The sequence below is a fragment of the Myotis lucifugus genome, unplaced genomic scaffold, assembly GCF_000147115.1.
Source record: "Myotis lucifugus unplaced genomic scaffold, Myoluc2.0 scaffold_18, whole genome shotgun sequence".
Taxonomy (NCBI): domain Eukaryota; kingdom Metazoa; phylum Chordata; class Mammalia; order Chiroptera; family Vespertilionidae; genus Myotis; species Myotis lucifugus.
In genome coordinates, this window is record NW_005871066.1 from 10,198,173 (window position 1) to 10,216,926 (window position 18,754).

The window sequence follows — 18,754 nt, forward strand, 5'->3', positions numbered from 1 at the left end:
CATTAAAACGGTGACCTTCAAACTTTGAGTATTGACAGAAACTTTCCTACAGATCAAATTGTACACAGAAATCTAAGCATCTATTTTGTTCTAGAATGAAAAAAATTGTTTTAATCTCCTATAGTTTTCTCAGTGATTGCTAGTGTCAACTTGATGTGTTGTGTTAAGGAGGCCACAGCCAGGTATAATGAGAGAAGGCCACAAGTAATGTCTGCTAATGGGCACAGTAGGCATTTGTTCCTCATATTTGCTATGACATATTTTTCTGTCTGTGGTTAAACAGGGTTGTAAGGGTATGTTCCTGCTTGCGTATCAGTATATCATCCACATACCAGTTAAGTTGCATGAAAACCCTAAGGCTTTCTGGAGAATAGTTTGAAACATCACAGGCTAAAAGAAAATAATTACTGACTCAACATGTAACATAAGAAATTAATTTCATTTGTAAATTCCATTTGTCCAAAGGAAGAAAACAATACTCTTCCAAAAAGAAGTGTTAAAGTCTGTTGTAATTAAAAATCAAACATAACAACAAAGCTCATGCATTTCTTTTAATCACACGTATAGATACATAAATTACATTTTTATTGATTTTTTTTTGAGATAGATAGAAACATCAATAATAAACATCAATCAGCTGCCTCCTGCGTGCCCCCTACTGGGGATGGAGCCCACAGCACATAAACCGAGCACACAGACCGGGAAATGAACCAGAGGGACCAACGCTCAATCCACTGAGCCCCACCAGGAGGGCATCGCATATATATTTTATATACTAGTAGATTATTAAGTTGGTTCATTCTTGTTTTTATTTTTTGTTTTGTTAATCCTCACCCGAGGATATTTTTTTTCTATTGATTTTTAGAGAGAGTAGGAGGGAAGGGGAGAGACAGAGAACAAGAAACGTCGATTGGTTCCTACCACAAGCGCCAACTGGGCTTCAGTCCTCAGGCCAATGCTCTATCCACTGAACCAAACCAGCTAGGGCTTGCTTTATTTATTCTTTTAGCATTCAAATAAGTATTCCATCAGATAAGCCATCCTTTTCTTTTTTAGAGAGAGGAAAGGAGAGGGATAGAGAGATAAACATCGATGAGAGACAAACATACATCGGCTGGTCCTGCACACCCTCTACTGGGGATCAGCCTGCAACCTGCACAACCTCTTGGTTCATGAGTCGATGCTAAACCACTGAGCAACACCAGCCAGGCATATCACTATTTTGAATCATTTCTTTTATAATAGAGCCTAGTTTGTGTGGCTCAGTTGGTTGAGCATCATCCCAAGCATCCAGAGATCTCAGGTTCCATTCTGGGTAGGGCACATGACTGGGTTACAGGGTCCATCCCCCAGTAGGGGCGGTGTAGGAGGCAGCCGATGTTTCTCACACTAATGCTTCTCTCTCCCTAAAATCAATAAAAACACATTTTAAATAATAAAAATAATGGGCACCAACTCCAATTAACAGGAATTGAACAAACCTTTCTGATCCATCTACATTTTATCTCAGACCTAGTCTACCAGAATAATAAAAGAAGTGTTAAAGTCTGTTGTAATTCTCCCTATTTTCACTTGACCTTTAAACCAGTGGTTCTCAAACACAGATCCACAAACTGCTACTTTTCATATATCTGGGGTTGGCAGTTGAAAATGACATATTCCTGCCTTAGGTGGTTTGGCTCAGTGGACAGAGCGTCAGCCTGACCCAGGTTCGATTCCAGTCAAGGGCACATGCCTGAGTTGCAGGCTTGATCCCCAGTAGGGGGCGTGCAGGAGGCAGCCGATCAATGATTCTCATCATTGATGTTTCTATCTCTTTCCCTCTGCCTTCCTCTCTGAAATCAATAGATATAAAAGAAAATGACATATTCTTAAGCCTCACCCCAGAGATACTGATTTAGTAGGTCTGGGCTGTGACCCAGATGTCTTATCTCAAAAAAAAGAGGGGAGGGGGGAGTAGGAGAGGACATTGACTCCAGTGCTCTATTCTAGAACAATTACTTAAACATTAAACAAAATATACTTCAAAACCTCTCTAGTTTCCTAACTTTGACCTCTTCAAAAAAGCATAGTAGCTCACAGTACTTACAGTCAAGTTCCTAATCTTGGAACTTACCAGGTTACCTTATTCCATACTAATTTTCCAATATATAAATTATGCCAGTCTCTTTCCTATCGTTGGCATATCCTTGCTCATCCCCTTCAAATTTTATAAAGTTATTTTTCTTTATTTATATCCATCCCACCAAATAAGTATCTCATTAAATCTTCAAGGATCACTTAAATACCAGTGCTTCCTTGAAGCCTTCTCAACTTCCCAACTTTAAACATCTCTATCACAAAACTAGCTTTTGAGGTCTCTAGAAGATCAACCTCCCGAGGACTGTTTCCTCATCTATAAACAAAAATCTGACCAGGTTAACTAAAAAAACTGTTCTAGCTGTAAAACTTATCTCCCTACTAATCTCTTCCCTTTGTAACCTCCAAAAAAATGTATATTTTTTAACCACTAGTTTATATTTTTGACACATTATTTTGAATCAGCTGTTAGATACATAACTTTCACAATTAAATCATCTACTTCACCCTACAGCAAGCACTAAGATAGTTTACATATTAGCTCTCAAAGCCCATAGTGGCTAAGATACTGCTTAAAAACAAAACAATACAAAACAAAATACCTGCCACTGAAGAATGTTAGTGATTGATTTCCTTCTGGAAACTTTTTTGTTTTTTTCTTATTGCTTCTCTTTCCCTTATTATGCTAAAATGTGGTTGGTCCTCAAGGCACAATCCTCCCCAATATTACTCTCCATCCATCTTGTGGTTTTTTTTGTTGTGTTTTTAAATCCTTATCCAAGGATATGTTTTTTATTAACTTGAGAGGAAGGGAGAGGGAGGGGGGAGAGAGGAGGGGAAGGGACAAAAGGGCAGGGGAGGGGAGGAGGAAATATCCATGTGAGAGAGAAACATCACATTGGTTGCCTTCCTTACTCGCACCCTCTCTCCCCCCAGACTAGAGATGGAACCTGTAACCTAGGTATGTGCCCTAAAATCAAACTTCAAACTGAATCTTTTCCACACAACTTCTTCCATTCCATTTCTTATTTGGACCAATTAGTACCCCAGTTCCTTTTTTTAATCCTACTTTTTATCTAGTCTCCTATTATATTTGGTTATCCAGTCTTCTGTGCCTTCCCAAGTGTTTCAGATTCATTCTTCCTCAGTTTCCATGGCCCCCACTATCATCTTCGTCATCTGAATAATTTCTATCAATAACCCTTCCAGCTTATCACCATTAAGTTCTGAGTACCCTGTCTCTAAATATTATAAGAAATCTTGAGTGTTATTTAAGCACCACCACCACCACCCAATTATAGCAACTATTCTATTATTTCATATTTATTGAGCATATACTATGTTCTGGATACTGTTCTAGGTGCTAGGGAATGAGCTAATGAAATTAAGTTGCTTGTAAAGCATTTAAATGAGGTAGGCCAGGGCAATCTAATTAATCAAGGGTGGAGTAGTCTTCTTAAGTAACTGCCTTTGATTAATGAGTTCTGTATTGTTATTACCTTGCCTAGAATTAGTCTCTTTTTTTTAAATAAGGATGTTTATTAAGGACATTTCTAGCCAACAGCTAGGGCTCATTCTCTGTTCTACAAGCCATTGTCAGACCTCATACCCATTCAATGTAAATGACATTAGGGAGGCCGGGCCACATGTAGATTCCATTAATCCCACAGTAAGGGGTCCCTCCCATAGCCAGGTATAGCTATACTTGGGGGATGAAGAGGGTAATCCTTTGATTAAAACATTCCTCTATACCAGTGGTTCTCAACCTTGGCTACACATTAGAATCACCTGGGAATCTTTTTAAAATCCTGATTTCTGGGCCTCATCCTCCGGAAATTCTGTTTCTTCCTTATGGGGTGGGGCCACAACATTAGTAACAAAGAAACAGAAACCTGTGGGTTGCGACCCCTTTGGAGGTCGAACGACCCTTTCACAGGGGTCGCCTAAGACCATCGGAAAACACATATATAATTACATATTGTTTTTGTGATTAATCACTATGCTTTCATTATGTTCAATTTGTAACAATGAAAATACATCCTGCATATCAGATATTTACATTACGATTCATAACTAGCAAAATTACAGTTATGAAGTAGCAACGAAAATAATTTTATGGTTAGGGGTCACCACAACATGAGGAACTGTATTAAAGCAGCGGTTCTCAACCTGTGGGTCGCGACCTCTTTGGGGGTCAAACGACCCTTTCACAGGGGTCGCCTAAGACCATCAGAAAACACATATATAATTACATATTGTTTTTGTGATTAATCACTATGCTTTAATTATGTTCAATTTGTAAGAATGAAATTGGGGGTCACCACAACATGAGGAACTGTATTAAAGGGTCGCGGCGTTAGGAAGGTTGAGAACCACTGGTTTAAACCATTTACTTCTACAGCATTTTCCCCAATCCTTTAATTACAAACAAGACTTATAGTATTCAAAGATCCACTTCTTCCTCTTTATATATTAATATAAATAAAAAAACAAAAACCTGGAAGTTCATTAACTTATTCTGCATCTTGTTGAAAACAGGCTTTTAAAGTAGCCTATCTTGCACAAGGCATATAATCACTGAGATAATTTACAATAAAAGGAAAAATATCAAGAATGAAGTTAGTAATTACAATGAGTGCTATAAGTGACCGGTATATCTGTTATGAGAGAAGCTTACACCCTCTTTCACTTTCAAACTTCATTTAAAGAACTTTCTATGAAGAGGTTATATGTTAATAAAAAAAATAATCAACATGTACTGAGCTAACTGGCCACTCTTATTAAATACTTTCCCCCAAATCCTTAATGAACCATTTACTTTAGGAGGTAAGAGGTGTAAACTTTTAACTCCCTGTAAGTGATAGTTTAGGCTGTATCAGAAGAAATTTCTTTTTAAATATCAACCATCACTCTAAATTAAACTTAAAGAATAAATATCACAGTATCTCAGATTTGTATTCTGAAAGTAATTACACAAAGAACTTTTGTCTTTTGGCACAATCATGCCATTTCCATAATACTTTGGAATTCCAAGTTAAAATTACCAGTATTAACTTGGAATTCAAAATTAAGCAATTACTGCATCACTGTATAATAGGTTACTACTAACATATAGCAACCAAACAATTATAGGCTAAAATTTTAAAACTCTACAAACTGATCCTATATAATAAAAGCCTAATATGCTAAATGTCCAGTCGTCCATTCAATCAATCAAAGCGTTAATATGCTAACGATATGCTAAGGCCGCTCAACCGCTTGCTATGACATGCACTAACCACCAGGGGGCAGATAGTTGACCGGTAGGTTAGCTTGCTTCTGGGGTCCGACCGATCAGGACTGAGCGAGACGGGCCGGACATGCCCTGGAACCCTCCAGCAGTCCCTCCCCAGCTGGCCAACCTCCCGCGTCATACCTGGCCCTGATCATACACCAGTGGGGTCCCTCGGCCTGGCCTGCACCCTCTTGCAATCCAGGACTCCTCGGGGGATGTCAGAGAGCCGGTTTCTGCCCAACGGCAAAACAACCAGTCACTATGATGCCCACTGACCCCCCGGGGCAGATGCTTAATGCAGGAGCTGGTGGTCAGTGTGCTCCCACAGCGGGAGCGCCACTCAGCCAGAAGCCGGGCTCATGGCTGGCAAGCGCAGCAGCGGTGGTAGGAGCCTCTCCCTCCTCCGCAACAGCACTAAGGATGTCCTAAGCCGTCAGTCAGACATCCCCCAAGGGATCCCGGATTGCGAGAGGGCGCAGGCCTGAATGAGGGACCCTCCCCCACCCCTAAGTGCACAGAATTTCGTGCACTGGGTCTCTAGTCTATATATATATATACACACACACATATATATATATATATATATATATATATATAAACCCAGCAACCTGAACAGCGGAATGACCAGAATGACTGGTGGCTATGACGTGTACTGCAGTAGCCAACCGGCCTGATCCGGGCCCTGATCGGCACCCCCGCTCCGGCCGGCCGGGTCCCTGATCAGCCCCCAACACCCCAATCAGGGGCGGGACCAGCCGGCCAGCCTCCCACGTCCCCTCTCCCTGGCCAGCCCAGCCCGATCAACCCCAAACAGGACAGGCCAGCCAGACTGCACCAGTGCACGAATTCGTGCACTGGGCCTCTAGTTTAGAGATATTAGCCAACACAGTCATCAGTTACTTCACTTAGGAAGTATGTGCAAAATCAGCAAGCCAAAATTAGTAGCTACCATGATACTTTCACATAGAGGGCATTTAACTATTTGTCAGTAAATGAATCTAGTTTATATTATTAGAGTTAGAATGGTCCAAAAGAAGAGAACAATTTAAATCTCACAAGATAGCCAAAGTTATTGAACCTTGACGCTTGAATGTATCTGTTAGATTCCAGATAAAACCTGTCATTTCATCTAGATATGGTCCCCAATAGACAAACCACAGTCAGATTCTACAAAAGAATTTTCAGATTCCCAAAATACTAAATGAAAAAGACAGTTACAGAATATCAAAGGATCCATCCCCTTTTAGTTTAAAAAAAAATAGAAATTTACATATTAAAAATAGGAGCTAGGAATATGTGAGTTCATTAAACAGTTAACAAAGAATCATAAAAAATTATGATTTTTGGTTTTAGAGTATTTCAAGGCAGACAATCAATTAGACACTTGTGGAGTAATGTGAATGCAGACTTCCTTCCAGATTTTTATTATTTTTCCCCATAATCTTTTAGCTATCTTACCCATACCTAACTTAAAAAAAAAAAAGCCACCATTTATTAAGTGCCAGGGCTAAATACTTTACCCAATACCATGAAATCACAATATCCCTACACTGCCATCTGACCAGAAGCTTACAGATAGTTAACAACAACAATTTTCTTCAGTAATTTATTTAGTTTCCCAAAGCATTTAACATCATTTTCATTTAAATAATTCTCTCTTCACACTCATACCATTGGTTTATGTAATATCTAATTAAGTAATATAAACACAATATAAGTACAATAGGATAAGTCAATTTAGGAACAATCATATGACTTTTATAAGCATTCTATTCAACAGTGGGAACAGCAAAGATTAGTTTGCATCATTCAACATGCAATGGGCATTTGTGGGGTTTTTTTTTAAATCCTGGAGCCAGGCATCAAACCCAAAACCTAGGTATGTACCCTGACCAGGAATCAAACCCGCTCCAACCAACTGAGCCACATTAGCCAGGGCAGGCATTAGTATTTTTAAAAGAAGGAATATTGAGCCCGGCCAGCATGGCTCAGTGGTTGAGCGTCAACCTATGAAGCAGGAGATCATGGTTCAATTCCGTCAGGGCATATAGCCCAGGTTACAGGCTCGATCCCGTGTGGAGCGCTCTCATAGTTGATGCTTCTATCTCTCTCTCCCTTCCTCTCTGAAATCAATAAGATAAAAAATTTTTAAAGGAATATTAGTCCTGTAGTTTGGTTAAATGAAGGGTAAGGAACTTCTACAGTATCTACATAAAGCACTATAGGAAAAATATATAAATACTATAAATAGAGATCACCTCAAAAAGTGGTAAGAATTTTAAGTTTATTACATCATCTACAAAACTAGATGGGCTGAGCCCCAAAATGGCGCCAGCACACAGGTATGAGAAGGTTTTGGGGGAACTCTCTGGGCTGTCCAGATCCTGGGAAAGTCCGGAGGAAAAAGATAATGGTCTTAGCAAGTGAAATGTGGTCTAAGCGAAAGGGAATGTTGTTGCAAAATGATCTAAAGGTCAGTTTCTCAGGGGAGGGGGTATCGATTCAAGTATTTGATCAGACCTAACACCCAGCATCTGAGAAACATTAGGGATGAGAATCAGAGACTCACTTTTTTCCAGAAACAACTACAGCTCTACGAATTTTACAGAAATCAACTAGCTGAATTTTCAAAAAACTCTATAAGGAAGACTTTATTATTATCTCCATTTTGTAGATCAAAAAACTAAGGCACATAAAGTTAAGTAACTTGCCCAAGGTCACACAGCAGTGCAACCTGGTTTGAGTGCAGTCAAACCAAAGCACTGTGGTCCTACAGTTTCTACTCTTAAGCTCTTTGCAATACTGCCTCTAAAGTACTGTTTGAGTTTTTTTAGTAAATTCTTGTAATTACTTTCATAATCTTAAGAAATGGGGGGAGGGGCAGGATTATCATGTCACAGTATGTCAACTCCCTGAAGCAGATTTTTCAGTTTTCCCAGAGTCCATACTCTTATCCTAGCATTCAAGGCTCACCACAACTTGATCCAATTTGTATTGCTATAATTCCAATCCAAGACTTTAACCAAACAGCACACGAGTTGTGGAAACCAGTAGATCAGATCATCTTAAACTGGGATGTACACAAGCACTAAATATATATGGTCTATCGCATGATATTGCACAAAGATCAGTGTTTCCTTATTCAGAAAATCCAAAAATAGTGTCTCAAGAGGAGAGTCAACATGGTTTCTTAGAAAAGTATAAAGCACCAACTATCAGTACCTAAATTTTAATCCTCAACCAACCACTTTCTAACTACACAACCTTGGGAAATTTATTTAACCTCCCTGGGGCTTAATCTACTTGTAGCATAAAAGGAAAGAGCTGTAACAGTATAAAAATCAGCTGAGACTAAAATACCAATTCAAGACCCCACTAGATGTGATTATGCAGGTGTGGAATGGGGGCCCAAGAATGTTCATTTTTAATAAGCACTCCATGTAAATAATACATGTCCCACAATGAGAAGTATTTAACAAAAGGTCTCAAAAGCCCTGGTTGATATGGCTCAGTTGGTTGAGCATTATCCCATACACCAAAAGATTGCTGGTTCAATTCCCAGTCAGGCCACATACCCAGGTTGCAGTATCGATCCCAGTCGGGGTGCATATGGGAGCAACTCGCTGATATTTCTCTATCACACTAACGGCTCTCTCTCTCTCTCTCTCTCTCTCTCTCAAATCAATAAAAACATTTTTTTTTGGGGGGGGGGAATCTCATAAATCAATTCTGACTCTAGTTTTTCCATTTCACTTAACAGGGTGCTACTTTCCATGTCCAAGACACAAGTTCTGGCATAAAAAGAAAATTCTCTACTTCATCATGGGATGTGTTTTTGCACCTTTCACCCAATACTTTAAAAAAAAAAGAAAAAAAAAGAAACAATGGATGAGATTTGGCAGTCCTACAAACTGAACTTTCATTCTCTTAAGACAGATATAGTTGAATCAACTAAGTTTTATTTTTTAAATAATTTTTATTGATTTCAGAGAGGGAGGGAGGGATAGAAACATCAATGATGAGAGAATCGTTGATTGGCTGCCTCCTGAACACTTCACACTGGGGATGGAGCCCTCAGCCCCAGGAATGTGCCCTTGACTGGAATCGAACCCGGGACCCTTCAGTCTGCAGGCTAACACTCTATCCATTGAGACAAAACAGCTAGGGCGATTCAACTAGTTTTAAACCAATTTAAGCACCTACATAATGCTAAGAATCTGCTGTATCATCTCATAATACTCACTATTATGAAATATGCTTATCTTAATTTTCTCACAAAAACATCTTTAAATTTGTTTTCCCCACTTCAGACAGGTAACAAGGTCATAACAAGGTTTAAGGGAGGCACATCTCACAGAAGAGCATAAATACCCAATCATCACATTTATGAACTGCAGAAGAATCCATTTTAAATTTGAGAGACTATAATCTCTACTCTACAAGTATTCACAATTCTCAAAATTTTCTTCTCCTAGTCCCTGAAAATTTCCAAAGAAATTAAATTAATAATTTTTATTCAATATGTTACCCAGGGCCTGAATCAGTATAAAATTCAAATTATCATCCAAATTAACTAATACTTTGCTATTAATGAAAGAAATGTCCCAAATTGATGACAGTATCATTATAACATAATTAAAATCTAAATAAGTGTTTTCCCTGTTTCTTGTCCCTTTCTTGTCCTTAACTTTTCTCCAATGGGTATGTATTTCTTTACATACAAGTTCCAATAAACATACAATGCTTTGTCCTAAGTAAGAGTAATAGATGTTTGATGCTCTGCTGTATTCAATGTGCCACCTTAACAACCCCTTTTTAAAAAGTAATGTCTTGCATATATATTAAAAACAAACAAACAAAAAACACCTGTCTCGCCCTAGCCAGTTTGGTTCAGTGGATAGAGTGTCGGCCCTCAGACAGAAGCGTCCTGGGTTCGACTTCGGTCAAGGGCACCACGGTTGCAGGCTTGATCCCTGGCCCTGGTCAGAGCATGTGCAGGAGGCAACCAACTGATGTGTCTCTCTCACATCACTGTTTCTCCCCGTCCTTTCCTCTCTCTCTAAAAAAAAAAAAAAAAAAAATTAATGGAAAGTTATCCTCAGGTGAGGAGTAACAAAAACAAACCAAAAACACCTGTCTCAATCATTTCAGAAAAGTGTATTTTATGAGAAAAAATTACCTTAAGATTTTAATGAAGGAAGGGGAATAGCACCAGAATGAAAATACTTATTTTCAGCTTTGTCTAAAAAGTCAAACTACTAGCATTAGTAGCAAATCATAAATTTAAACAAGTGTAACTCAGGGCTCATTTAGCAGTAATTCTGAAAACTAAATGAGGAATTAGAACTATATCATTAAAAAAATAATTTAACAGTCTAAATACTTAATTTCTGTGTTCTGGATTGCAAATAAGACCAGCATTCAAGAAACTATTCTAAATCCCACTTGTGTAGAAAGCTATGCAGAAATACTATTTGATACTATCTAAATTATCAATACTTCTCCCCCCCTCAAATTTTCTTTTATTTGTTGTGATTACACAAGCGACCCATATGCATTACAGAAAAAAACAGAAGAGAAAAGAAAGTAAAACTTCCACAATTCCAATTACCTGGAAAGAAACCACTGCAAAAACCCCGTTCTATTCACAATCACCACAGCAAAAATTTATTCAGGGAAGAATCATCAATAGATGCTAAGTCTCAGAGAGGACGGTCTGATGAGGAACAGAATATTTACACAATTTCAAAATATCTCTCCACAAGTTACTTAACCATGACAAAATGACAAACACTAACTATACAATGGAGAAACTACTTAACACCTTAACTAAGCAATCAAAATAAACTTCCTGGTTAAGGTGTTAAAAAAAAAAAAAAGGCATCAAGTGTCTCCAGATGATAGAAAAACACATATTATCTAGTATTCCAGTCAAAAATGCAAAATCTGAATCTAATCATGAAGAAATCTTAAACAAACCCAAAATGAGGGGCATTGTATAAATAACTAGTCTGCCAATGTTACAAAAGATAAAGACTGAGGAACTCTTCCAGATTAGAGACTAGAGACCTGAGAATTAAATACAACCTGTGATCCTGGAGTGGCTAGTCACGCAGTGGTCGGCAAACTGCAGCTCGCGAGCCACATGCGGCTCTTTGGCCCCTTGAGTGTGGCTCTTCCACAAAATACCGACTTCTGCACATGGGCCATGAAGTTTCAATCGCACTGTACATGCACGCCCGCACGTGGTATTTTGTGAAAGAGCCACACTCAAGGGGCCAAAGAGCCGAATGTGGCTCGTGAGCCGCAGTTTGCCGACCACTGGCCGCTAGTGTATCAGGGAAAGAAAAAAAAAGCTAATAAAGAGTATAATTGGGACAACTGATGAAAACGGACTATGGACAATATTAAAATGTTGTAGTTTAAATACTACATCAATGCTAAATTTCCTGAATATAACCACTCTGGTTACCTAAAGAAAAGATATTTGTTCTTAGGAAATGGATACAGTACTTAAGTATTAAAGATTGTAAGAGGGCATGATATGTGCAATATACTCTCAAATGGCTCAGAAAAAATTTACATATGCATACATATATATATACATACACATATACATATATGAGAGAGAGAATAATAAAGCAAATATGACAAAATGTTAAAAATCAGAAGATCTGTAAGGGTATAAAGAAGTTTCGTACTATTCATGTAACTTTTCTATAAGGTTGAAATTATTTCAAAATGAAAAATTAAAACAAAAAAACTGGGTTATTTTAAAATCATTCCGTGTGTGTGTGTATGTGTGTGTGTGTGTGTACACACTAGAGGCCCAGTGCATGAAAATTCGTGCAAGAGTAGACCTCCCACTTCCAGCACCTGCTTCCCTCCAGCACCTGGGACCCAGGCTGGCTTTCCCCAGCCCTGGCTTCATCAGGAAGGACCTCCGGAATGACGTCCGGTCTAATTAGCATATTACCCTTTTATTATTATAGAAGATTCATTCATTGGTTTGATTTCAATTAGTTTTTGGAGGCCCTCTCAAATACATCTGTGAAAAAAAGGCAATTGTTTTCAGATGAATTAGAAGTGTCCCTCTCTTGCTCTCCACCCTCCACACACACACAACATAAATACTCACCCTACCCCATCCAGTCACAGCTAATTAGAAGGATCAAGGTGGAGAATAGTGGCTCTCTGACCCCTTCTCAATTCCTGTGAGGCCCAATTGTACTTTCCTTAAATAAGTTCTGTGAGAATTCCCTATAGCTTTGTAACAAATCTTTTATTTAAGCTAGTTGGGGCTGATTTCTTTTCCTTATAACCAAACAAATCCTGAAACAACAGGCTTTTGAAAAGTAGAAATAAATGGTGCAAGACAAACAAATTAATCTTTTGTCTGTGCTTCAAAAATATTATTTTTTTGTATTGGGGATAAATGGTGATGGAAGGAGACTAGACTTTGGGTGATGAGCACACAATACAATATAAAGATGATGTGTTATAAAACTACACTTGAAACCTATATAAATTTTATTAACCAGTCACTCCAATAAATTCAAAAATATTGTTTTAGTGGGGGCTTAATGGTAAGATGTAATAAGGCTGTGTCAATTCAACCAATTATACACCTTTAAAAGAGAAGCAGAAAAGCAAACATGGAACAATCTTATTTTCTGGAGAAGAGTATGTAGCAGATTAAATCAGACCATCCCCCCCAATTAATTTATGGCTGCTGAAGCACAGTCCCACCAGTCACATCAAGAATCTTCTATCTTTTGCCACACTATTGAAAAGGAAATGGGTTTTCAAATTCTGTACTGTCTTTCTTTAAACAACATATAAAGCAGCATAAAAGAAATCCAAGAGGTCTCTCTCAAAAATAGAAACTATTAAATTTCATTATTATTCTGAAGTAGGAAAAACAATATTAGAAGATTTTATCTTTCTCATATGTAGTCTCCTGATATGTGAATTTCTGAAAAAACAAAACTGGTTTTTTTTTCCTGATAATTATCCTCATTTTTTTTTTTTTTGCTAAAAACCATTATTGATAATAGGCTTTACCTTACCCTTGGACCAACAGTGAAAAAAATGGAAATCAAGGAAAATTCTGTTTGTTTTTAAATTAAAAAAATGTCTTAAATATCTTTTGAAAACAAGTCAACATAGATTAAAATTTTTATAAATTTTCTGGTCTCAGATAAAATGTTAGATAACGTAATTATGTGAACTTACTTTAAAATTATCTTATAGATACTACAAACCAAAACTAACTCAATCCCACTAATATATTACTTTGCTTTCTGCCTCTGGCTCAGACCTTAAATGCTGCAGCCACATTGGCTATAACACAGGTGTGATTACTCAATATAATCTTTCTCAATAACAAACTTCAGGACCAAGAATGTTTATTACTTTGGATTAACTCTAAATTGAGCAATCATCTAATAGTTGCTAGAAAATTATCTCTCTTCTTCAGTTTAGAATAAAGAAAGCTGCATAATCACTTTGTTTCTCATGTTGATCTGTATGTAGGTCCTTTCTCAAACCCAGATTTCACATTTGAGACAGTTTTAAAATGCAAAAATAAATATTTTAATTAAAAATAATCTGTGACTGACCTGTTATATTCAAAATGACCAACATTACAAACAGTTTAGGTAAATAACCAAATCAGATTTTCGATAAAGCTGTAAAATTCACATAAAATACAAAAATGGCTTTCCTAAACCGTCTAAAAATAAAATTTGATTTATGAGCTGTCCATGAGGAAAAAACAACTGATTTCATATTAAGTGAAACATAGGACTACTGTTCTCTTGACTCTAAGTAAAAAGCATATGTTACCAATGATTAATAAAAACTTTTCATTCTTAAAGACACAAATAAATCTAATTGCTAGCCTGAGTCAACAACATTTGATTTATAAATGTAGCACTTAGCAAAAAAGTTCACAATAACAAAAAAAAATTTCTTTTGGTTAAGTTCTACCTCTTTATAAAATACTCATTGTTTGATTGCAGTAGCAAAAATTTTAGTTAAATACTGTCTAGTTCAAATGTAATGCACTTAAAAACAATTTTCAACCACAAATATTACTCTTCCATACTAAATAAATATTTAGGTAATACATTATCTTTCACTAATAAAAAAACAAACAAACACGAGACTCCTCTCAACATGTGTACATTGGAAAAGAGACAGTAAAAAAAAAAAGACAGTGAGCCACTCCAATTTCAACCCAGCCTAAAAGCTAGCTAACTTTTATACAGCAACATCTCAAATAGTATCCTTTATATTTTGCCAGTAAACACACAAAAATAATTTTATCATAAAGTAAAGTAATTCTATATTCAACATTAAAAAGTAAGTCTCTCTGGATACAAGTATTTAACACTTATTCTAATATATGACATGAAACAGTCCCCTGATCACTGAATATTTGAGATGTAAATGTGTTCACTTAAACAAAAGCTTTAAATTTAACATATAATTGGCACCTACCATCTGCTAAGAATAAATCCTTTGACTATAAAAGCTGTTATACACTATTAAATTTTTTAAATAAATGTAGCATCTTTTAAGAAAATTCCATTCTAATATTTCTTAAGAAGTTTTTAATAGCTCTTCAAAGTCCAATTGGTTTTATACAACATTTTAAACACACAAGGGTAGTACACATTAAAGTCCCAGTAGTAACTTCCAGAAAAGCTGAGTTGTTAGGATTTATATAATATACTTTTAAAAATAAAACCATAAGTTTAAAGGTCTGATGCATGAAAGTAGGTACTTAACTCTTAGAAATAAATACCAATTTAATAAGTTATCATTTTGCTAAGACCACTAAGGTATGGATTAAGGGAAATAATTTCTCTTTTAACTTATTAATTGGCTTTTTTCCTCACTTCCTCATTTTTAAATCCAAGAAGTCTTAAAATTTACTGTGGTATATATGGTAAGCATTCTCTGGCTGGAAGCTGTGAGGAAGACAGGCAAGCCAAAATTGTAAGAGAGTTATCAGAGACCTAAAGAATTGAATGGAAATGAAGAAGCCCTGTAAAAGGTTCTAAACTTAAATTCAGATCAAAGGGATCCTATAACTCACACTGACAACAAAAGGGAAGTATGATCAAAATGTAGTCTCTAAAAATAAAATTTGCTCTCCAATTCATTATGGTTTTCTATAAACCCAGTTAAACAGATAAACAACTAATCCCTCAAACTCAGCTATCCTAAGAACAAAGACCATTTGACTAGTTTTCCCCCAAGGGACCAAATGTTTCAAAACTCTGGAAACAAAAATTATGCCTAACCTTTTAAAAATCTGCCTCGACAATCCTAACTTAAAACTTAGTCAACTGGGATGTACAGTAATAAAAAACAAACATTGATAACCATGTTATTTATAAAGTAACCACTTAAAATAAAGTGTAATATACTAAAAAAAAAAAAAAAAAAAAGCCAGTCTGGCTTTATGGGAACCACACATCAAAACAAAAAGAGGCAAACAAACAAACAAAACCCAAAGCAATGAAGCAGGCCAGTATGAAGAAACCTATTCGAATGAAGGCAGTTTTTTTTATAGTAATTTCTAACTTGATATTGTTTGTTTGAAGCTAAATTAAGTCCACATGCTTTATGTGTCTATAAACAAGGTCACTATCAAGAAAAACCTGGGTATATAGACAATGTTTCCTCCTATGGCTACATAAACCAAATCTCCCTAAGAGTATACTGATTTCCTACATTAGATAGTAAGTTAAAAGTACCAACCTTCTTAACCACCGTTATTAATCACTTAGTCTTTCAAACAAATGCACAATCTTTACACAGGAGTTAAGGATCTGTACTTATATGATCACTCGGCATATTACAAACCCCTCCACAAACTCTCCCACTACCCATCAACATTTCACTTTATAATAAAGTATTTCAGAGATTCTAAGTAAGGTTGATTGCTCAGTCTTCCATGATGAAACTCTGTGTCAGTTATTTTTACAATTATTTTGTAGAATAGAAACTTATCAATCTAGTTCAAGTATGAATTTTATGATTCTCTTATTCTGTTGTATAGACTTTAGAGCAGAATTTACAATAGAATAGGAGAATCATGAAAGCGAATATACTCTCCAACCTTTTTAAGTACTGCTGGATTAAAAGGCACTCATCTTTTAGTTGCCTCTCAATCAGAATGGTCATTAAATGCCATTAATTGCCCACTCATATCTCACTGCTTAATTCAGGCCAAAAAGATCGACCTCCAACTACAGAGATAAAATCATCATTCACACTTTAAAAAATACAGCTAATTTACACCACTTCATTTTCTGCATCCATCTATAAGATTCTGAAATTAGCACAAAGTGAATTCAAGACCCTATTATGGTGTGGCTTTCATTTAAAGTCTATTAGGAGTGACTAAATTTCACATCCTATAACAGATAAATGGGCACGTTGGGGGGAGGGGGATCATGAACTAAAACCATACTTTTTTACCTACGTAATTATGATAGTGTGCCATAAGACAATATTAAAAGGCAGCAAAGCATGGAGCTTCACTTTATTAAATAAAATACACAATTAACTTAGAAAATTCTTAAGGAATTATTAAATATATGGGGGAAATGGATGCAAAATTTAATAGTGAGAAAAACAAGCATCTCCACACCCTGTGAAGTAACAGGTTTGGGCTTGTTTGTACAGCTCCCTAAAAATTAATCTGAGAGAGTACAAAAACCAAAATTCACAAAATTGGTCAAGACTTGGATGGGAAACATTTCACTCTAGATTAAAACACCTAGTCATACAAACCAGGTTGCACTTACACACTTATTCATCATTTTAATTTACTTTAGCATACTGACTAAAAGATGCTTGGATTAAACCGAACAAAGCTATTATTTGTCCCCAAAGAATTTTTTTTAATGTTTAAAAGAGTACCTAGCTTCACCATTAAAATTTCTAAGGCTACTACCTGAGTGTTATTTTTTTTTCCAAAGTAGTGTCACTTTATTTGCCTCTCAGGAAAAACCAATAAAATCAATCAGCTAAAACACAGCATTGTCATTTGCAGTGAAGTCCACATATTCTTGTTAACAGTTTAAGGAAGAAAAAAGCCCAGTCTTTCCATGTAAACATAATAAGCCTGTAATATGCTGCAGACAAACGCACTGCATGGGGTGTGGAGGACCCGAGCTGATTAGATTACCACAACATCAGCCTGGGGCCGCCATTTTTAGAATCTGTAAAGGACAAAAGAGGGAAATTTCACTTTTTACTTCCCATCTCGGAAATTAAAGGGAAAAACGGGCTATTTTCCAATTAGGCATTGATGTCTCCAGCCTAGAGCTGAATGCACCTCCCTTAATTCTGCCCAGGGTTTCCAGAGCTCCAAATACCTTACAGACAGTCACATCTCCAAAAAGGGGGCCAACGGGAAAAACGGGGTTCCCTCCAACGCTAACTCCAGCGCCTTCTCTCTGAAGGTGCACGGTATCGTTTTGAAGGCGGTGCAGCAGGAACCGACCGCGGCGGAACGAAGGCCGGGGGAAGCGAGCGCTCGGGGTTGTTGTTTCTCTCCCTCCTCCCCCGGGCAGCACAGTGAACCGTTTGTTTCTCCTCTGTGTCTGCTGCCAGTGTCTGTGCCAATCCCCGGGTCAAAATAAGCTTTTTCTGAAATGGGCCATATTGTGGGTCCTAAGCCTCCGGCGCAGCAGAGGACAGCGATTCTGCCAGAGACGTGGGGGAGGAGACAGCAGGCTGGGGCCCGGGGTGACCACCCCAGGGGCGGGTTTCCCTTCCCCCGCGGAGGGGGAGAAGCTGTCTCCTTCCCCCACAAAGGGAGCTAGAGACCCAGGCCGCTCGCTCCTCAGCCCCTTCCCTGCGGACGATGGAATTAGACCGGGGGCTGCCGGGGAAGAGATGGAAGCAAACGAGGCCTAGGAGCCTCAGCACCTGAGCAAGATGCAGTGGAGGGAGGGGAGAGGGCCGGCAGCTCCTGGGACCACTGGGACCAAACCTTTCCCTTCCACCAACCGCAGGCCCCCCTCCCCCGAGCAGCCCTAACCTGCCCAGGAGGAGGGCACCCCTCCCTCACTCCCGCTCGCAGGGGGTTTAACTGCCAGTTTCCCCTTCCCCAGCCCTAAAACCCGCCATAATGCTCCCTTCCTAGGGACAGGGAGGAGAAAAGATGAATTCTGTCCCAAAAAGCAGCGTCCGGCCCCAACCAAGGTACCAAGAGTCAGCGTCCACTGCCCCCCACCGAAGGACTGAGAGGACAGGACCCCCGGTCCCCCCCGAAACACGTCCCCCCACGCCGCAAGCCCCGTGAGCTCCCAGAGAGACGACAGGCAATGACCTGTGATGTTCACACACCAGACACCCGAACCCCGTTATTGTCGA

The 18,754-nt window shown here is 37.9% G+C and overlaps 1 protein-coding gene and 1 non-coding gene across 2 annotated transcripts in view; both read right to left on the reverse strand.

Moving 5' to 3' along the window:
• KMT2E (lysine methyltransferase 2E) overlaps positions 1-18,754 on the reverse strand; it is an 85,423-nt gene extending 66,669 nt beyond the window's left edge. Inside the window, 1 exon segment of the mRNA XM_023751099.1 lies at positions 18,711-18,754. The gene's annotated coding sequence lies outside the window, so the exon portion shown is untranslated.
• On the reverse strand, positions 9,658-9,756 carry LOC111825250. The gene has a single exon (XR_002828409.1). It is a non-coding gene; the product is annotated as a small nucleolar RNA U13 (small nucleolar RNA).